The 18,832-nt window shown below is 46.5% G+C and overlaps 1 protein-coding gene across 4 annotated transcripts in view; it reads right to left on the bottom strand.

Annotated features, from left to right (window-relative positions):
• The window catches only part of PPARD (peroxisome proliferator activated receptor delta), a 64,487-nt gene extending 47,732 nt beyond the window's left edge, over positions 1–16,755 (bottom strand). For 3 of the 4 annotated variants that reach the window (XM_006180471.3, XM_032462895.1, XM_032462896.1), the window contains exons 1-2: positions 16,618–16,755; positions 13,019–13,102 (exon numbers count right to left, since the gene is read on the bottom strand). The gene's annotated coding sequence lies outside the window, so the exon portion shown is untranslated. The remainder of the gene's footprint in view (positions 1–13,018; positions 13,103–16,617) is intronic. The other variant, XM_006180473.3, reaches the window with a different exon arrangement.
• Positions 16,756–18,832: the final 2,077 nt, after the last annotated feature.

Genomic DNA, 18,832 nt, shown 5'->3' with positions numbered 1-18,832 from the left:
AATGTACAATTCCTATTTAATGAAAGACCCTATACACAAAGTTAACATATATAACAGCAAACATATTTGCTACCTCTGAAATCAATTAAAAAAATCAATGAATGAACTGAAGTATATTTGATTTACAATACTGTATTAGTTTCAGTTGTGCAGCATAGTGATTCAGTATTTTTGCAGATTATACTCCATTATAAGTTATTACAAGATAAAGCTATAATTTCCTGTGTCAAACAACATATCTTTGTCTCTTATCTATTTTATGTATAATAGTTTGCATCTGTTAATCCCACATTCCTAATTTGTCCCTCTCGCATCTCTCCCCTTTGGTAACCACAAGTTTGTTTTCCCTATCTGTGAGTCTGTTTCTGTTTTGCATATACATTCATTTTGTATTATTTTTTTGACTCCACATATAAGTGATATACAGTATTTGTCTTTCTCTGTCTGACTTATTTCACTAAGCATAATATTCTGTAGGTCCATCCATTACTGCAAGTGGCAGGATTTCATTCTTTTTATGGCTGAGTAATATTCCATCATATCTATATACCACATCTTTTAAATCCACTGTTTTTGATGGACATTTAGGTTGCTTCCATGTCTTGGCTATTGTAAACAGTGCTGTTATGAACACTGAGGTGCATGAATCTTTTTGAATTAGTGTTTTTGTTTTTCCTGATATATACACAGGAATGGAATTGCTGGATCACATGGTAGTTGTATTTTTAGTTTTTTGAGGAACCTCCATACTGTTTTCCATGGTAGCTGCTCCAATTTACATTCCGACCAACAGTGTACAGGGTTTCCTTTTCTCCACATCCTCTCCAACATTTGTTATTTGTAGACTTTTGGTGATAGCCATTCTGACAGGTGTGAGATGATAATCCCATTGTTGTTTTGATTTGTATTTCTCTAGAGTTAGTGATGTTCAGCATCTGTTAGCCATCTGTATGTCTTTCTTGGAAAAAATGTCTATTCAGGTCTTTTGACCATTTTTTGATTGGGTTGTTTGTGTTTTTGATATTGAGTTGCATGAGCTGTTTATACATTTTGTATATTAACCCCTTGTCAGTCACATCATCTGCAAATATTCTCTCCCATTCCATAGGTTTTTTTCATTTTGTCAATGGTTTCCTTTGCTGTGTAAAAGCTTTTAAGTTTAAATAGGTCTCATTTGCTTGTTTATTTATTTTTAATGGAGGTACTAGGGATTGAACCCAGGACATCATGCATGCTAAGCATGCGCTCTACCACTGAGTTATACCCTCTCCCCTCCCATTTATTTTTGCTTTTATTTCTTTTGACTTAGGAAGCTAACCTGGAAAAAAAAAAATTGCTACAATTGATGTCAAAGGGTGCTCTGCCTATGCTCTCTTCTAGGAATTTTATGGTTTCAGGTGTTACATTTCGGTCTTTAAACCACTTTGAGTTTATTTTTGTACATGGTATGAGGGAATATTCTAATCTCATTGTTCTACATGAAGCTGTCCAGTTTTCCCAACACCACTTGAAGAGACTGTCTTTTCTCCGATATATATGTTCTTGACTCCCTTGTCGCAGATTAATTGACCATGGATGCATTGGAGTATGACTTTTATTTTCTTCTCAGTGATTATCTGCATTCTCTAATTGTCTATAATAAATAAGCATTATTTATATAATTAAAACATTTTAAAATAAATTAAAAACCACACACATGGGAATTCTTGTGCTCAAGTACCAGATCCACATTCTAGAAAGGAGTTTCCCAAATGGGAATTCTGGCCAGTGGTAGTATCTGATTAATTTCTAAGCCCCCAAATACAAGTTCCCATAGGTGTCTTTCACTGTTACTAGCTAGATAAATAGCTAGCCAGCAGCAAGTGCCTCCTCCAAAACCTCAGGCCCAACCACCCAGACCCACACGGCAGTGTCTACACCCCTGGGACACAGGCCCCAACCTCTCCAGAGTTCACATCCAATGGCCAGAGCCTCAGAAAGGTACAGAAGGCAATCACTGACTGGAGTCAACACTTGCTCCAGCCAACACTCAGATGCAAAGAGGAAGACAAACAATCTTGAAGTTCTATTCAGTCCAACCAACATTTACTGGCATGCACCTAAGGTGCTGTACAGGATCCAGAGACATGCTAACAATAAAACATGCTAACAATAAAACATTCAATGCTCAACGAGTCCTCTGTGCCTTTGTGTGAATGGGCTCTTTCAATCCTAAAGGCATCCCTGAGGGGTAGGGTCTATACTTCCCCACCCCTCACTTTACAGATGAGAAAGCCACAGAGGGATAAAGTGAATTGCCCAAGGCCACTAGCGAAGCCAGAACTTAGTCCCAGACAGTCTGGCTCTTAACCACTACCTCATATTCCCTCAAAGTTCTTATCCTCAGAAACAGCCAGTGAGCTAGAAATACAAAGAGTGCCACATGCTACTTGCTGTTCTGCTCCAGGGGAAAACTCATTCCCTTCTGAGACGCGAGAGAAATGAAGAGTGTGGCTGTCCCTCTGCCCAGGATTCTCCATGCCTTCAGCTGGGCGGAGAGGACATCAAGGTAGGCAGGTGGCACAGCCCCCAGAGCCCAGCCAAGGCCACCACTAAGATGCCACCTATGCCTACCTTTTCTGATTTGCTATGCCTTCTTTGCACCCCAACCCATGCCTCCAGCCAGGAAGTGGGAGCAAAAATAAATATAGCTCTCTAAAAATAAACCAGGGGTGGTAAGGTGCAAGAAAAGAGAAAAATGTAATGCTACTGGCTGGTTTGAGCCCAGTGAGTCTTGCTGGCCTAAGTAGGGCCTGTGTTGCTGAGCAGGACAGGTGCCATGAGCCCTGATTCCCCTTCTGTCTCTTCTCACAGCCTGTGGATGCAGCCGGCACCCATTTGTAAGTGCCTGGAAAGTCCAGGCTAACATGACATGAGCAGGAAGAGCAGTCACTGAGTTGAAAAGAACAAGGGCTCCAAAGGACTCAAATCCCAGCGCCATCATCTGTCAGCTTTGTGACCTGAGTGAGTTATTCAACCTCTCTGATCTTACACCTCCTCATCTGTTAAATGGGAATATCAATACCCACATCTTGCAGGCTGGTGTGAGGGCAAGTGAGTTCCTCCGTGGGGTAATGCTTGGCCTAAGGGAGAACCTGAATTAAGGCAATTTCCCTTCCTTCTCTCCATATGTACACATCTGGGCCATCTTCTCTTTCTCCTCACCCTTCACCAGACAGAAAGCAAGCTGATTAATCACTCGGGGCAGTGATTGTTTTTTGCTCCTACCAGTCCCTCCCATCCTACATGGCTGGCCCACCAGTTGGCTGGTTATTTCTTACAGTTCTAGGGGCTGCTCACTGCCTTGAGCAGATCCAGGGAGCCACTAAGCCCAGCCATTCTCAGGGCCTCCTCTGCCCACTGACCTGAAATGAGACTCTGCAAGGGGCCCCAAAGCCTGCCAATGCTTCGCTTCTGCTCAGTGACCACGGGACTCTGCTATGCTCGAAAGCAGAGAGTGTTCTCTGAAGCCAACATTAGTCTGGTCAGTCAAGCAGGTACTTTCCAAACTGGAAGAATTAGATTCAGCCAGACAGTCTTCTGTGGGGAGGCCCCATTGTGTGGTGATCAAAGAAGCAGGTTCTAATCACCTGGGTTCATCTCAGCTCTGCCGCTCATCAGCTGTGCAGCTTTCAGCAACTTCCCTAACCAGTCTGAGCCTCAGGATCCTCATCTGTAAAAGCAGTACGATAATTCCGTACCTCTCAGGTCGTATGGATTAAACAAGGTGACGTGCATAAAGTGAGTAGCACAGCACATCCAACACATGAGCGCCATATTCCACTCAGCTACTGCGTATCTACTGACCTCTGCTGGGAACAGGAAGGTGATCAGACACACACACAAGCCCAGCTCTTGAAGAAGCTACAGTCCAATCTTGGAGGCTAGCACACAGGCAGTAACTTCACCGTAATATACTATGGCAGGTGCCAAGCCAGAGGTGTGAGAAGGGAGTCTTACTAGATTTCCAGTGGAGGAAGAGGGGAGGAGGAGGCAACTGAGAAACACTGCCAAAGTCCAAAATCTCAGTTGGCTCCACTGAGCCTCAACCAAAGGGAGGGGCAACCAGTGGGAAAGGAGTCTGAGAGTGGACACATCAGCTCAAGTTTCCTTCTATGGATGTCTGACTGTTGCCCCGTGAAATGACTTCCCAGACAAGGCTCTGGTGTAGGCTGGTACCAGGGCCACTCGGTGGGAAGAAGGCCTCTTAGGCTGGCCATCCAGTCACCTTCCACCCAACAAGTGCCCGGTGAGCATCTCTGCACAAGGCACTTGCCCATCAAGAAACCAAAACCTGGGGAGAAGATCTCTGAGGATAGCTAATGAGTACCTATCAGGACGGAGAACGTGACCATGCAAGGCAGGCTGCTCCCTTGTGACTCAGCAAGGTCTCTGGCTCACAGAGAACATCAGATGGATGGGTTGAAGGTTCTTTCTCATGAGGGAAGGAGAAAACAGAAAGGAAGGCAATGTTCAGGCTGCAGTCCACAGAGAGAAAGCAGCACATGGGCAGAAGCCCTGGGAGTGCTGGAACCAGCTCATGACAGGTACTCCTTATCTACAGGGTGCCCACGGTGGGGGGTAAAAAAATAAACCCAAAACACATGTTCCTGGTAGTGCTGGAGAAGACAAGGCCACCCTAGGCTTGCAGAGGACAGAGACTGGACTTGGCTTGGGTGGAGATATACCTACTGGGTCAGGGAATGGGCTAGAAAAGAGACAAAACATTTTTCTAAAAGATGACACACGGCAAGGATTATGAACGGCAAATTGTAAGTAGATGCCATAAATACATCGGGGTGTTAAGATGTCAAAAATAAAAGTCAAAGAAATCACACACCATAACAATATAAACAGGGCTGGGTTAATACAATTTTGACGGGATGCATTCTGTAGTTTGGGAATTTACCTAGTGATTTTCACTTGGGAGACAGAAGTTACTACTGGTCATTTTGTTTATTACCAAAAATTTTTCATTTTTCAATAATAATTTGTTTATTACCAAATAATTTTTATTTTTCAATGACAATCTAGTTGGTGCCATGATTTAAAGCAGGTTCTGGATCGAGTCACCTAGGACTAACCATAAAATCAGGGACATAGGCACAAAAGATTTAATCCATGGAGACAATCTATACCCAGCTCCTAGATGACAAGGAAGCTGACAGAATGTCATTTTGGAAAGTTGCCAGAGCACCACAACTGTCATGGGGTCACTATCCCAGGGGAGAGTGACTTTTCAAGCTGGACTTACTTGTCCTTTGGAATCTGATTCTTAGAAATCCAAGCAACTCTGTGAAGACCTAGAGGAGGCAGAGTCCTGAGGTTTGAAATGGCCACTCCCAGGAATGGGAGAGTAAGTGGCTCAGGGACGTGGAGGGCTTATGAGTGCTGGGAGCCCAAATGACAGCCATAAATGTGCAGTGGCACCAGCTCACATGCTCCATCCCCTTTCTCCAGTGGCCCCCAGCCCCCTGTCTGAGTAACAGGAAAGAAGGCACCCTGAGGTGCAGCTCCTGCCAGGGAAGGGCAGGGAGACGAGGGGTTGTTAAGAAAGCATTTCAGGTGGGCCACTGCGGGCTCCATACTGGGCAGATCCAGGGCTGGGGGTGGGGAATGGAAAGAAGTGGCCACCTTCATGAGGCTGAGGAGGAGGGCGATGGAAGTGAGGACCCCCAGGAGTCACCCAGACCTACCTGGTAAGAGCAGCCAACAGGGATTTCTAGGCACACAGCTCCATTCACATGCTGACAGTGGGATGGTTTTAATTATTCAGAAAGAGGAGGTTGCTTTTTTCCCCTCTTCTAGTATTTTAAGCTGACTATGTTTACCTGATGATATTCCATAGGTATGATGTGACGAATATTCTACAGAAAGGAACTGAGGAACATAGACATAAAGACTAAGAGGTGGTGAGAGGAAGGAGGCAGGGAGGGGAAAGGGCCCTGTATAATGTCTCTGATCATATCTTCTATTGTTGTCCTCCCTCACTACCTCAGCCACCTGACCTCCTGACTTCTCCTCAAACACAGCAGCCATGTTCCTGCCTCAGGTCCTTTGCATTTGCTTTCCCTCTGCCTGTAAGATTCTTTCCACACATGGCTCACTCTCCTCTTTCAGCTCAAATATTATCTTCTCAGTGAGGCCTTCCTCAAGCCCTCTATTTAAAAGTGCTACGACCTCTTTCCTACTTTATTTTTTGATATAGCATTTCTCACCATCTGATTTGCTGTTTACTTAATTCTGGCTCCCTGACCTTTTCCCACTACAACCACCATGAGCACAAGAGATTTTTTTTAATCTGTTTTGTTCACTCCTTCATCCCTAGTGCCTAGAACAGAGCCTGGCCCATAGAAGGTACCCAATAAATACCTACCAAATGAATGGAAGGAAGAAGGAGAGGGGAAGATGGAAGTGTAGTCAGGTTTAAACTAATCCTGGATTCTCAACACTCTGAAAGGAACTATTACTGATTTGAGCGAAGGTGTCGGGGGAGTTCCAAAAGCAAGCATCAGACACTGAGGCTTTCTTTTTTGCTCCTAATAACTCCCTAAAAGGTCTCCTTAGAGAGCATATTGTCTCAAATATTAGTCTGGAAAAAGGCTGGACCTAGAATCTCCAACTGCCATGAAAGGGATGCTCTAAGACTACCTTAAAATAAGAACAAGGATCAGCCAAGTCACCACCTGAGCTTGGAGGTGGGTGAGCTCTGTAGTAGTTTCCTGTTGCCACTGGAATAAATCACCACAAACTGAGTGGCTTAAAACAAAACATTAATTCTCTTAGAATTCTGAAGGTCAATGATCCAAAATTAGTTTCACCAGACCAAAATCGAGGTGTTGGCAGGGCTGCACTTCTTCCAGAGGGAGCTCTCTGGAGGAGCATTTGTTTCCTTGCCTTTTCCAGCTTATAGAGCTGCATTCCTGGCATTCCTTGGCCTCTTCCTCCACCTTTAGAGCCAGCAGGGTAGCATCCTGCTGCAGGAGCTACACTGCCTTCTTCTGTATCAAACCTCCCTTTGCCTCCCTCTTCAAAGGACACTTGTGATTGCATTAAGGGCCCACTAGGATAATCTCAAAATCCTTAACTTAATCACATCTGTGAAGTCCATTTTGCCACATAAGGCAGCATCCACAGGACCCTGGGGTTACAGCCTGGACATCTTTGGGGGCCATTATCCAGTCCACCACTACAGAAGACAGGCTCCACGAGTTCAGAAGAAACAGTTCAGACCTCTGGTCCACATGAAAGAAGAGTCAGATCGGGAGTCCTGGTGATGTCCTGGGCCAGGGTCCTTCTTTTGTTGTAATTATTTGTTATTAACTAGGGGGTGGGGAATTATTTTCATGCAACTGAACATTCTGGCCCTTGGAGGGACCTCTGGACTGTCCTGAAGGCTTTTACAGGAGAGGAAGCTACAAAGAAACAGTCTGGGCCAGGCGAACAAGCTCAGGATCACGGATGGCAGGTAAGTCTTCTCCCATGAGACCTGCCTAGGGTGGACGGTTCTGAGTCTCCAGCGGGGTCTGGAGAGGAGGTCTGCTGTGACCCAAGTGCCAGATCAGCTGGTCTGACCCCAGGAATGGCACGGTTAATGATGGTCCACATGCTGCGTGCCAACAACTCTGCTCTACATGGCATCTCTGGGAGCTACAGGAAAGTGGCTTCTGCCCAGACACCAAAAGACTTAGAGAAGCAAAGCATGAGAAATACAATCACTCTAGGAGATGGCTTTACACTTAGGACACTGTCTCTCTCTGTTGTGCAGACATCATATGGTTCCCTGGTTGGAACATGCTGCTCTTTGTGAAATATTTCATTCCTGCTCAAAACTTTCAAGGGCCCAGTGAGGTGTCTAAGGAGAGTAAATTTCCACTGTAAGAAATATATGCTTATCTTACTGGTTTTATTGATGTGATGTTCACCAATGGCCCCAACCGGCCAGAAATATTTAGCAGGGAAATGACAGAGCAGTGGTTCTCAACCATGGGTGATTCTGCCGCTGGAACATGTGACAGTGTCTGGAAACATTCTAGGTTTTCAAGGCGGAGGGGGGGGGGTGCTACTGGCCTCTAGTGGGTAGCAGCCAGGGCTGATGCTCAACATCCTACAATACGCAGACAGCCCACACAAGGAAGACTTACCCAGCCCCAAAAGTCTGCAGTGCCGTGGCTGAGAAGCCCTGGGCTAGAGAAAATGAACTGGAGGTAAAGAAAGTAAAGTGAGCGTCACACACAAGGAAATGCTTTAGGCAACTAAGGGAAACTGAGGAAAAGCACACCTTGCATGCTCATTTGGGATAAGGGATGATAAGTGAGCACTGGGATCTGGCAAGTTCAAGGACAGCCTGTTCAGGAGGAGAGTGGTCCGCAGACCGCTGTGTACGCAGGGTGGCCCGCCTGGCTCCTGCCACCGCTGAGAGAGCAAAGTTGGCTTCTACTTCCATCCGAGCAGTAGCCAAGAGACTCCATGCCTCTGAGGTCAATTCTTGGATGAAGGACGTGCCAAAAGCAGTGATAAGGATCGAGGAGTTAAAGCAGATTACAAATGAAAGAGATGAAAATCTGTTTTTAGATACCAATTAGCGTTAAGAATATAGAAATAAACCTAAACAAGAGGAAGTTTTCCCATCACATCTGGGAGCCTCTCCCTTCAGTATCCTCCTGGTGGGAGAACTCTTGCAAAGCTGTGTTGCTGCTGTCTCAGGAGAGCTGCTGAGATGACGACAAGGCCAGGGAGAAATTAGGCTTTGAAGGCGGGACTTGAAACAGAAAGAAGGGCAATGCACTGCCCGGAATTCCAGAACTGTTTTACAGAAGGTCCTGGGGCCACAGCCTGCCAATCACGGAGGGAACTGGTTCAGAGAGGCCTTTCCTCCTGAGCTCACAACCTCACAACCGAGCTCAGTGGAACCAGCACGGACTGAGGTTCGCCGATCAGGAAGCCATGGCCCCATTCACAAAGAGCAAAGTCACATCCAGGTCTGCCCTCCTGCTCTTCCCGCGTCTTCCCAGACAGAAAGAGCTAGAAAGAGCCCAGGAACCACAGAAGGAGCCAGCTCCCTGCAAACACTGGGAATCCATGCAAAGCATTCTCTCAGCCTCAAGCAGCTCCTCTGGCCCCAACATCCTTCAAACTCTTTTTGCTGTTTGTCCCTCTTTGTCCTTCTTGCTACCATCATCTCATCTGACCCCTCTTTCTTCTTCTCACTCTTCCCCTTGCTTCCTCATGGTCTATGAGCCTGAAACTGAAGTGTGTTTGAAACATTGTCAGTGGTGTTACATGAAGCTTTATCTTTTCTGCTTTTCATCTGATAAATTATGATTAACTTTTTAATGCATCCTAACAACAAAACCTAAATTTAGCTGCCCTCTAACTTTCACAAGCCCTTTAATGTCTCCAGTTTATCAGCATCACTCAATAACGTGTGTGTGTGAGTGTGTCACTAATTAAGTACCCGATGTGTCCACTCATGTTCTGGGTACTTAACCTGTGTCGCTGACAGCTCAAAATCAGTAATTTTAACAGTAACCAGAAGAACTCAGATTTAATATAAGGAAGAATTTCTTTACATTTAGACTAACATAATAATCTCCTACCTAACCTCTCTACCTCCATTCTTTCTTCATTTAATCCATCTTTTTGCAATAGTAACATAATCACTCCTTGCTCTAAAACCATCAATGGCTACCCACTGCCCAAAGAACAGAGTGCAAATTCCCTCACCTGGCATTCAATGCCTCTATCAACCTACCAGGAATGTCCCAACAGTGGTTTCCAGGAATGGAAATCATGAGAAAATGTGCTTTTCTGCTGTAAGTATTCATATACAGGCCAGGTTACCTCACATAAAGGATGCTAAAAAGATGCTGGTCTCCAAGAAGGCCTCTCTCCCTCCCAATGAACCACTGCCTTTTGGTATTCATACCTTTGTGTGGTCTTCTCCCTGAATCTGAACTGGTCCTATGACCAAGAAAACACAGAGAAAGTGACACTGTGTGACTTCCAAGGCCAGGTCATAAGAAATCTTGCTATTTATACCTGGATCTCTCAATATACTCACTCTTGGGAAAGTTCTGCCCAGAACAGCTGCATGCTGTGAAAGCAAGGCACATGGAGACGCCACAAGTAGTCAACAGCCAGTATCAACTGCCAGCCATGTGAATGAGCCAGTCTGGACATCCAGCCCGGCCAGGCCTTCAGGTGGCTCCTGCCCTGGCCCACACTTGACTATGGCAACATGAGAGACCCCAAGTGAGAACTGCCCAGCTGAGCCCAGTCAATCCCCTAGAAACAAGAAAGATAAAGTGCCAATTTCACTTAAGAATGTTCTAGATGAGCCAATAAAAACTAACTTTACTAAATCCTGGCCCTTAAGTAGTCTTTTAAATACTCTCTGTAATGAAACAGGAGTTAACATGACTGTTTCAAGAAAAAGCAATTGTGCAACTGTTTGAGTTGCAAGCTAAATTAGCCATTTTTTTTCATGAAACACCAGTTTCACTTGAAAGAAAATAACAAATAAATAATAATTATTTAGACTTGGGTATTTGACAGAACTTTTCTTGAAAATGAATGGAAACTGTCACTTGAAGAAAAAACTTGACAGTATGTTACCAATGATAAGAATCAAGCTTTCAAGAGAAAACTCAAATGATGGAAAACTTGTATCCACCACTGTGAGCTTCACAGCTTCCCAATGCTTTAGGGCTTTTCTGGTGAAATCAGCAGTCTTAATATGATTTACCGATATTGTAAAATGAAATATGTCTATGTTTAGAAGATCTGTATAACTCAGTGAACCAACATGGGCCAATGGATTTTAATGTCACAAAGTATGAAAAGTTTGTTGACGCCACATTCCAACTAACCTTTAAGAAACTACCACTTGTCCAGTTTGATATACTATCAAAGAATATTCACAATTATCTGCAAAAGCTATTAAAATACCCCTTTCCTTCTCAATTATGTATCTGCATGAGGCCATTTTCTTCATTGCCTTCAAATAAAACAACGTACTTCAAGAGACTGAACATAGAAAGTTATGAGAATCCAGCTCTCTCCTATTAAACCTAGACATTAGCAAAAATGTAAAACAATGTCACTCATCTCAACTTGTTTTGGAAAATAGCTATTTTTCATTAAAAATGTCATTTGTGATAAATGTAATGGACTTATTATTACTATATTAAGTGAATTCATAAATTAGTAATTTTTAAAACTGCCTCAGGTTTAATTTCTAATAAGGTCAATGAAAGTTCTTGAGGTCCTTAACACATTTTAAGAGTGTAAAGGGGTCTTGAAGCCAAAAAGTTTGAGGATCACTTTACAATAATCTAAAGCTGACTTCAAAATAAACCAGCTTTCTTTCAAGGCCCAATCTGACACACCAGTTTCTTCAGTGACAAGGCCAATCCTCAGTGATGACTTGCTCCTCTAAATCAACATCCTTGTACAGCACCATGTTTTTAGTGCCCACTGGCTTTCTAACATATAAAAAATCTTTCTGTGCATGTGTCTTCTCTCACCAACTAGGTTCCACTCACTTGGGGCACGGGGATAGCCAAGGACCACGTCTGAAACCATCTGTCACAGCACCTGGCCCACAAGAGTGCCTCAGATGGGAGAGACAAAGATAATACCACACGGGGTTTTGAGATTAACACTGAAAAATCTGCTAAAGCTAGAGCCTCACCTTTGCCAGTGGAAACTAAACGAGAAAACTTCTAGCTGGGACTAGGAGCTCAAAGCTAAGGGGTGAACTGGACAGCTTACCCCTGGACATGGACAGCAGCTGCCACTGTGGCTAGCTGCTGCTGCAACATGTGACAAAGCAAATCAAGTCCACTCAGCAGCTCCCCGTGCTTAGGGGCAGCTTCTATCTCGTCTCTCCTCAGAGAACCTCAGAAGCCTCCCAAACCCTCCTTCTTCCTCCTTCACATTTCCTTCAGAGGAAAGGACTTGGTGTGGGTTGGAGAACAGGAGGGGCCCCTGCCTGGGGCCTTCCTGCAAGATCCACAAACAACCCAACCCCCACATACTGACAGACACACGGGTTCAGCACCCTGTTTGGCAACAGGAAGACCCACGGGGTGTTAAAGGCAGAGAAAGGGAAGTGAAGCCCATACACAGCTACTGGAGCCACTGAACATCAGAGATTAAAACAAATCAGACAGAAGCCCCATGTCTCCCCTGGCCCCCAGCAGGGACAATGAACATCGAATTCCCCGGAGCTCCCCTTATGAGAGTTTATAAAACCCATTGGGCATCCTGAGAACAAAGAGGGAAACAGCAATAGGAAGCCAAAGCATTGTTCAGACTGTGAGGACCCCCTATCCCAGCAGAAATGGAAGAAAAAATTTTGTGTATTATGCCCACCACTCTCTCATATATGCCACTACAGACCATGAGACAGGGACAGAATCTGTTTTTTACCATCATTTCCCAAGTGCCTAGTAATGTGTCTGGCACACAGCACTCTTTAAAGTGTTTGTTGCATAAATGAAAGAGAACGATGGATAGCATCTTTGTGGCCTGACATCCACATGGGCAGAGAAGAAACTGTACATTTATTCATTCAGCAAATATTTGTTTAGCATCTCTTCTACTTTATTTAGCAGTACCTTATTTAGTAGTACTTTATTTAGCAGTACCTAGTGCTAGGTACTGTACTACACACAATATGAAAGAAAATAACTCCTTGCCCTTGTGGAGTTTATGTTTTAGTGGGTTTCACACTAAATTTACTTTCACAGCAAAAATCTCAATGCTCCCCCTCAAAAGTACATAAGCCACAGACATTCAGAAATCATTTAATAAGTCCCCACTATGTGTAAGTGATGAGTACCAGATGCTATGACAGGCACCTGGGATATGGGACTCGGCCCTAAAGAAATTATTTCATCTTTTAGGCCAAGATCCTTAATCTGGGCCGTGTCCATCAGTTGTCAGGGACCCCGGGTAAGGAAAATGGGATTACCTCTTTGGTGCAGCTGTCCTCATCTGTCGGTGAACAGAAGCCACTGCGTGAGTACCGCATGCATACCCAAAACACCACTTGATGCTGCAGGATAGAAAGATACCCAACATCTTAGCTAAGAGGCACCAGGGGCCAAAAAAGCAGCTCTGATACGTTATAATTAAACATTAGGGCTCAAAGAGTGCGCCTCCCATGAGCTGGCTCCTTCTCTGTCCCTTACACACACACCCCGAGATGCTGTGATTCTAAGCCTGAGTCAGCAAATATTTCCCAATCCTGGAAGTAGTCTGCTCATTTCCAAGTAAGCAGACACCGGCTTTGCTGTCTCCACCAGGGTGGGGCAGAAGGTAAGGTGAAGAAGCTGGAGCCCAACGCCCCCTATGGCAGCTCATAGATGGAGATGCCCTGAGTCACGCTTGACTCCTTGACCAAAGCCAGGTGGAGACATAACGAGTCACACCCTAATCAGCAGCCTCTGAGCTGTAAAGGCCAAGAACCATATGCCAAGGAAGAAGACTCACATATCTGAAACCTGATGCAAAGGGCCATCTCCTCCCTGCCAGGCCCAAGCAAGTGCCCAGCTCTCCCAACACCACAGAACTCAGCTGCCGCGACTACTCTTCCCTCTGGATCCTGTAGTTTAGCCTCCCAGCTCACAGGTAACACCCAAGGAGGTGGGCCTTGGTGACAAGACAGCTGAAGCCTTTAGAAGTGACAGGTCCAACCCCTCCTGAGAGGAGCTGCACCACCCTAGGACATGCCTGGATCTGCAGGCCTGAGGACAGCTTGCACAACCGCCAAGATGGCCACATTCTATCCAAAGCAGAGGCCTACCAGCTTTCCAGGCCAGGGCCCAACACTGGCTGTCCTCTCACCTGGTCCTGTGGGAAGGCGTCTGAGGGACCACAAGTGGGGCTGGAAGGCTGAGGAGGGGCAATTCTTCTTGTGTGGGTTGAGGCACACACCAAAGAAGGAGAAAAGTAGTGGTGGAGAGGCCAGGGGAAAGGCAGCCAAACAAAAGAGCGGTTCATTAAACTACAGCGTTGATGGGCTACACCATCTACAGGATAATGTCAGGTGCCTGTCTGCCCACACCTTCAAAAAAGACAGGCAGGCTGATTCAAGCTCTGCAAAAATCCCTGAGTGGACTCTGGTAACTGATAATCACGACTACCCATGCAGAAGACAACATGGACAAACTGCAAGAAGCTGTCCAGCCAGGGCTGCTGGTATCCAACCTGCCCCACAAGGACTGGGCCTGACCTCCTCCCAAGCCCTTCTCACCTGCAGCCTCGGTGGAGAGTACTTTCAACGGGTAAGCGGACAGAGGAGGAGCCAACTGCTCAAAAGAGCCAGGTAAAGTCCTGGGGAGCCGGAGACTAGGCTAAACTATCACCAAATACACAACCTCAGCTTCATCAGAATGACCCACTGAAGCTAGGAGGGATGTTTTTAAAGTGAACAAAGGACCCCTTTTGGTCCATTCTACCCAAATCCCCACCTAGCGCTGCTTAGGAGGGGGCTCAAAGGGTCAGTGGAGAGGGGACTGGCTCAGCCATTCACGATTCTATTCCTTTCACAGAAAAAGGTCAGCACACAAGAGGATTCCAAAACTTTAAAGTCTGGTCTGGCAGTTCAGTTGGCTCTCCACCACAGCTCCTGAGGGTTGCCAATTCTGTGTCCAATTCTGGCTCAAAGACAGAGAGCACAGTCCTCAAAAGAGGAGACCTAGAAATCTAGGGCCAGGTGAAACAACAGGCCTTCATTCCTGAATGTGAGAGTGGGTCATGCATTCAGAATCCTCCAAGATCAGACTGGGTAGAAACAGAGGATATGTTATTTCCTGAAGATCTCTCTAGGAGACCAATGCCATATAAAAGAGCTCAAATTGAAGGCATTTGTAAAGAACTTTCTGCCTGGCAAGAAGGTTAAACATCCAGACACACCATGAAGATGGTGGGCTTTCTAGCTCGAGAGAGGTTGATCTCAGTGACTGGAAGCAATTCAAGTTCCGGACACTGTTTAACTAACACAGTGCCACAACCTACCTAGGCAGATACTGATCTCATACCCGTTGCACACCCCTGAGCAAAGGGAACAGAACTTCAGTGTCAGCTTCCCTCCTGGATCCACAGGAAATTAAGCTCCCAAGGAAAACGGAGGGGAAAGAATCTTTAAGAGAACCTGCTCAGTGATCAACATCAGAAGGCCTGGCGCATTCAGTGGGTCAGAGATGCAGCTGGTTCAAGCCACCAATAATAAAAGGGACAGGTACCTGCCAGCCCCAGGGCTATCAGGCTGGCAATCTATTTCAAAGCTCAAACAGGAAAAAAATGTTCTGGAGCTAGTACACAGGAGAAAGGCTGAGGACCACAGACATTCTCTGAAGCATAGCTTCTGGAGACTTCCCTTAGCTCTTTGGGATGGGGCACAAGGTGGAGAGAGGGAGTGAGGGCAGAGATAGGCTGGGGTATCATGGTTTAAATGCGTCCAATATATCCAAAGTGTAAAGCCACAAAGCCCTGTTTCCTGGAAGGGGAAAGAAGTTGGATGAGGCCTCCAGCTACCACTGGCGCACACCCAATTCAGCGGCCAGTCTCTCCTCAAGGGTTCCTGGAAGTCAACAGATGCATAAAGGGGAAGTACTAAAGCTGAGATTAGAGGAATGGTCTACAAATTGGACATTATCTCTGATGCAACGCTCCAGTAAATTCTCCAACCCAGACACATCGGCTATTTACCTCAGACATTCAGCCCCCACCTCTACCCCACGGGCATTTCAACTGCAGGTCAAAGGAAAGAAAATAGTGCTTAGAGCTAATACTTCTCCCAGAAGCAGAGGCAAGGAACTGGGAGGTAATGGGAGGTGGGTGACAGGAATGCAGGGGACAGAGCTCACTGGAAGGAAGTCAGAGAGTGGGGCAAAAACAGGGCCTTTGGGGGAAATCAGGGTAGGAGAGGCTTAGGTAGACAGGGATTGTAGGTACGGGCTGAAAAAGTCAAACACCGCGAGGAAGATGATGGGGAGCAGTAATACTAAGAGGGATTAGGCAACGAGGGAAGGAGAGGACAGGGATGGAAAGAGAGAGCAATGACTGAGAGGGCAAGGATGGGAGGACGAAGGCAGGCGTCAAGGATAAGAGGGGAACAGAGAAGATCTCCAAGGAGAGAGGGCAGTGGATTTGGGGACACCAGAGAAGGGATGAAGGAAGAAATCGGAGGCAAGGGTCGGGAATGGGAGAGGACCCTGAGCCTGAGATCGAGCTTTCTGAACACAAAAGTGGGAGGAGATGGGGCCACGAGGCCCAAGAGGGGACACAAGCTGCGGGAGGAGGGTTGGAGGGGGCCCGCGGTTTGGGCTCAAACAGCGATGGGCGTCCAAAGGCTCGGGGCGCAGGGGCAGCGGAATAGGGCGCCAAGAGAGCAACGGCTAGCCGCGGACCGGCCCAGGCCGGAGCTACAGGAAGCTGCAGAGGCTTGGTCCGCGGACCCCTGCCGTCCCCCCACCCGACTCCCCGCCGGGCCTTGCGCCCGCCTCAGCCCGGGCCCGCCGCTTCCCTCCGCTGCTTGCCCACCCGCTTCCCCGGACTCGAACTAACCTGTCCTGGCTACCCTCCACGCCACCGCTGCCGTCCCGCAGGGTCCGCAGAATCCTCCGGCTCCTGCCAAAACTTTTCCCATTAATCCCCAGCTCTGCTGCGGCCGCGGCGTCACACGCTGCGCGGCCTGGCCCCGCCCCCGCCAAGTGACGTCACCGCGCAGCTCATCCCCTACCCTCTCTCCACGCCCCTTTCCGCCCCAGCCGCGGCCAATCCCCGCGCCTGTTGGAGACTCCCCTGATTGTGCCACTCCGCCCACCGCATGTTGCCCTGGACCCGCCTGCAGCGCCCTCTGGTGCAGGGTGCGGGTTGCGGGCGCCGCACCAGAGGGAAGAGCAGGGGAGGGAGCTCCCTCCAGAGCCAGTGAAACAAGTCTGGCAAGTATCACAAAAAGGAATTTAAAGCAGGAAGGCAACTTAGAGATCATTTAGAGTTCATCTAGTACTGCGTCCTCATCCTTCCAGTGAAGAAACAGTCCCAGAGAAGGTGCGTGACTTGCAGTGAGAAGCAATGCTGACGCTAGAACCCGGGTATCCAGATTCCACTAGAGGAGACGGTACTGCCTGGAATTTTCACAAAAGGGCTTTGCTCCCTTGAGAGGCTTCTGCAACTAGAAAGTTATGATTCTGAACTTTTAACCTATCTTCCTACTTATCTAATACGCTTGCCCACCCAAATGGGGGGCATCCTCCCTACTCCTGTAGAAAATTGTGTTCTCGCTTCTTAACCCAGGTCTCTGGGATTTGGAAGTGAACTGTTATCCCAACCTGTCCCTTAAGATATACCATAAAAAAAAGTCCCTGGCAACTGGGAGGCAGTCTGGTGGAAAAAGTTGCGTTTGTCATCTGGCAATGAACAAAACTTGACTCAAAGGTATATATGATCAATGGGTAACTCCCTCCTCTCCACCATCTTTAAAATAGAGATTATCCTCCCCTCTCTCAGGCTACACTCTTAGATATCTGAATAGTAGAACTACTGAGATTGAAGTAAGAATGGATTGTAGAAATCAAAGCCTTCCCTAAGATTTCTGCAAATTCCTGGGGGATTTATGTTCTGAATCTCTCTGCCTCAAGAGCTCCAGCCTCTGCCATGCTGTTGGAGTCACACAGTTCAGAAATGTAGAGATGAAACAGCCCTTCCGGAGGACTGCCCGTACCTCTTCCCACACAAAACATTCATGGATATAGATGTTATGATGCTCTGGGCCCTGGGCTAGTGTCACATCATGCATTGCAAATAGTTTAAATTCACAAATCAGACATTCTTTTAAAGTTCTTTCCATGCCTGCCCCCCCCCACCCCAACCTTGAGGTTTTCTCACTGAGTCTTCACCCCTTAAGGCCTGGCCTTTTCCCAAATTACTACCTCTCCTCCCTGCCCACCTTTTCTTTCCTCTATTTCAGCATCTCCAGAGAACAAACAAATTCTTATGGCTTTCCAGGCAGAGACATCTTAACCATATCTCTGCATTGCTGGGTTCCTGCTAACACTCATGCCCTGAAGATTTCACTTTCTCCCCCTGAGAGGCTAATTTCCCCTAATAAAGGCTGTTCCTTCCCTAAAAGAAATTCTGGGAGCACTCTTAAGACATGATATTTTTTGCCTCATTTCATTTTTATGTTAAAAAGGATATGTATACACATATATTTCATTTTTACATTAAAAGGGGTATACATATATATATATATATTCCTTTTTTTTTTTTTTACTTAAATCAGTTAATTTCTGTTAATGTGACTCAAAAACTCAGACTAATACAGCCTCCCAAAATCTTCATTTTGACTAGATTTGCCCACAGGCGCAGCTCAAAGTGAGGAAATTTGTTCTCTGCCAAGCCTCTACAACGCTTTTCAGACTAGCCAGAGATCTCAACTACCAAAACCTGCTCTGATGCCCAATTACAGTGTAACTGAACAATACTGACAGTGTGGAGTTAGGCTAGACCTGCTTTGAATTAGATTCTACCTCCCCGATAGCCATTTCAAGCTCCAGCCAGCAGGTAGAGTCCTCCTTAGCCTCCTGAAATCAGCCTTCTCAGCATGCCCCTCCCTCCCCATCTCACCTACAGCAGGGGCCAGAGAGGCAACTTTCAGCTGGCACCTCTTTGGCCTAGGTGGACCAAAGGACACTGGGCTTGAGGAATAGGCACCTTTCATACTCTGGCAGCAGTTTGCAAAAGCCTCTTGCACTCTAGCCAGTTGCCCCACCTCCCC

The sequence above is a fragment of the Camelus ferus genome, chromosome 20 (assembly GCF_009834535.1).
Source record: "Camelus ferus isolate YT-003-E chromosome 20, BCGSAC_Cfer_1.0, whole genome shotgun sequence".
Taxonomy (NCBI): domain Eukaryota; kingdom Metazoa; phylum Chordata; class Mammalia; order Artiodactyla; family Camelidae; genus Camelus; species Camelus ferus.
This window is presented reverse-complemented; position numbering and strand designations above follow the sequence as displayed.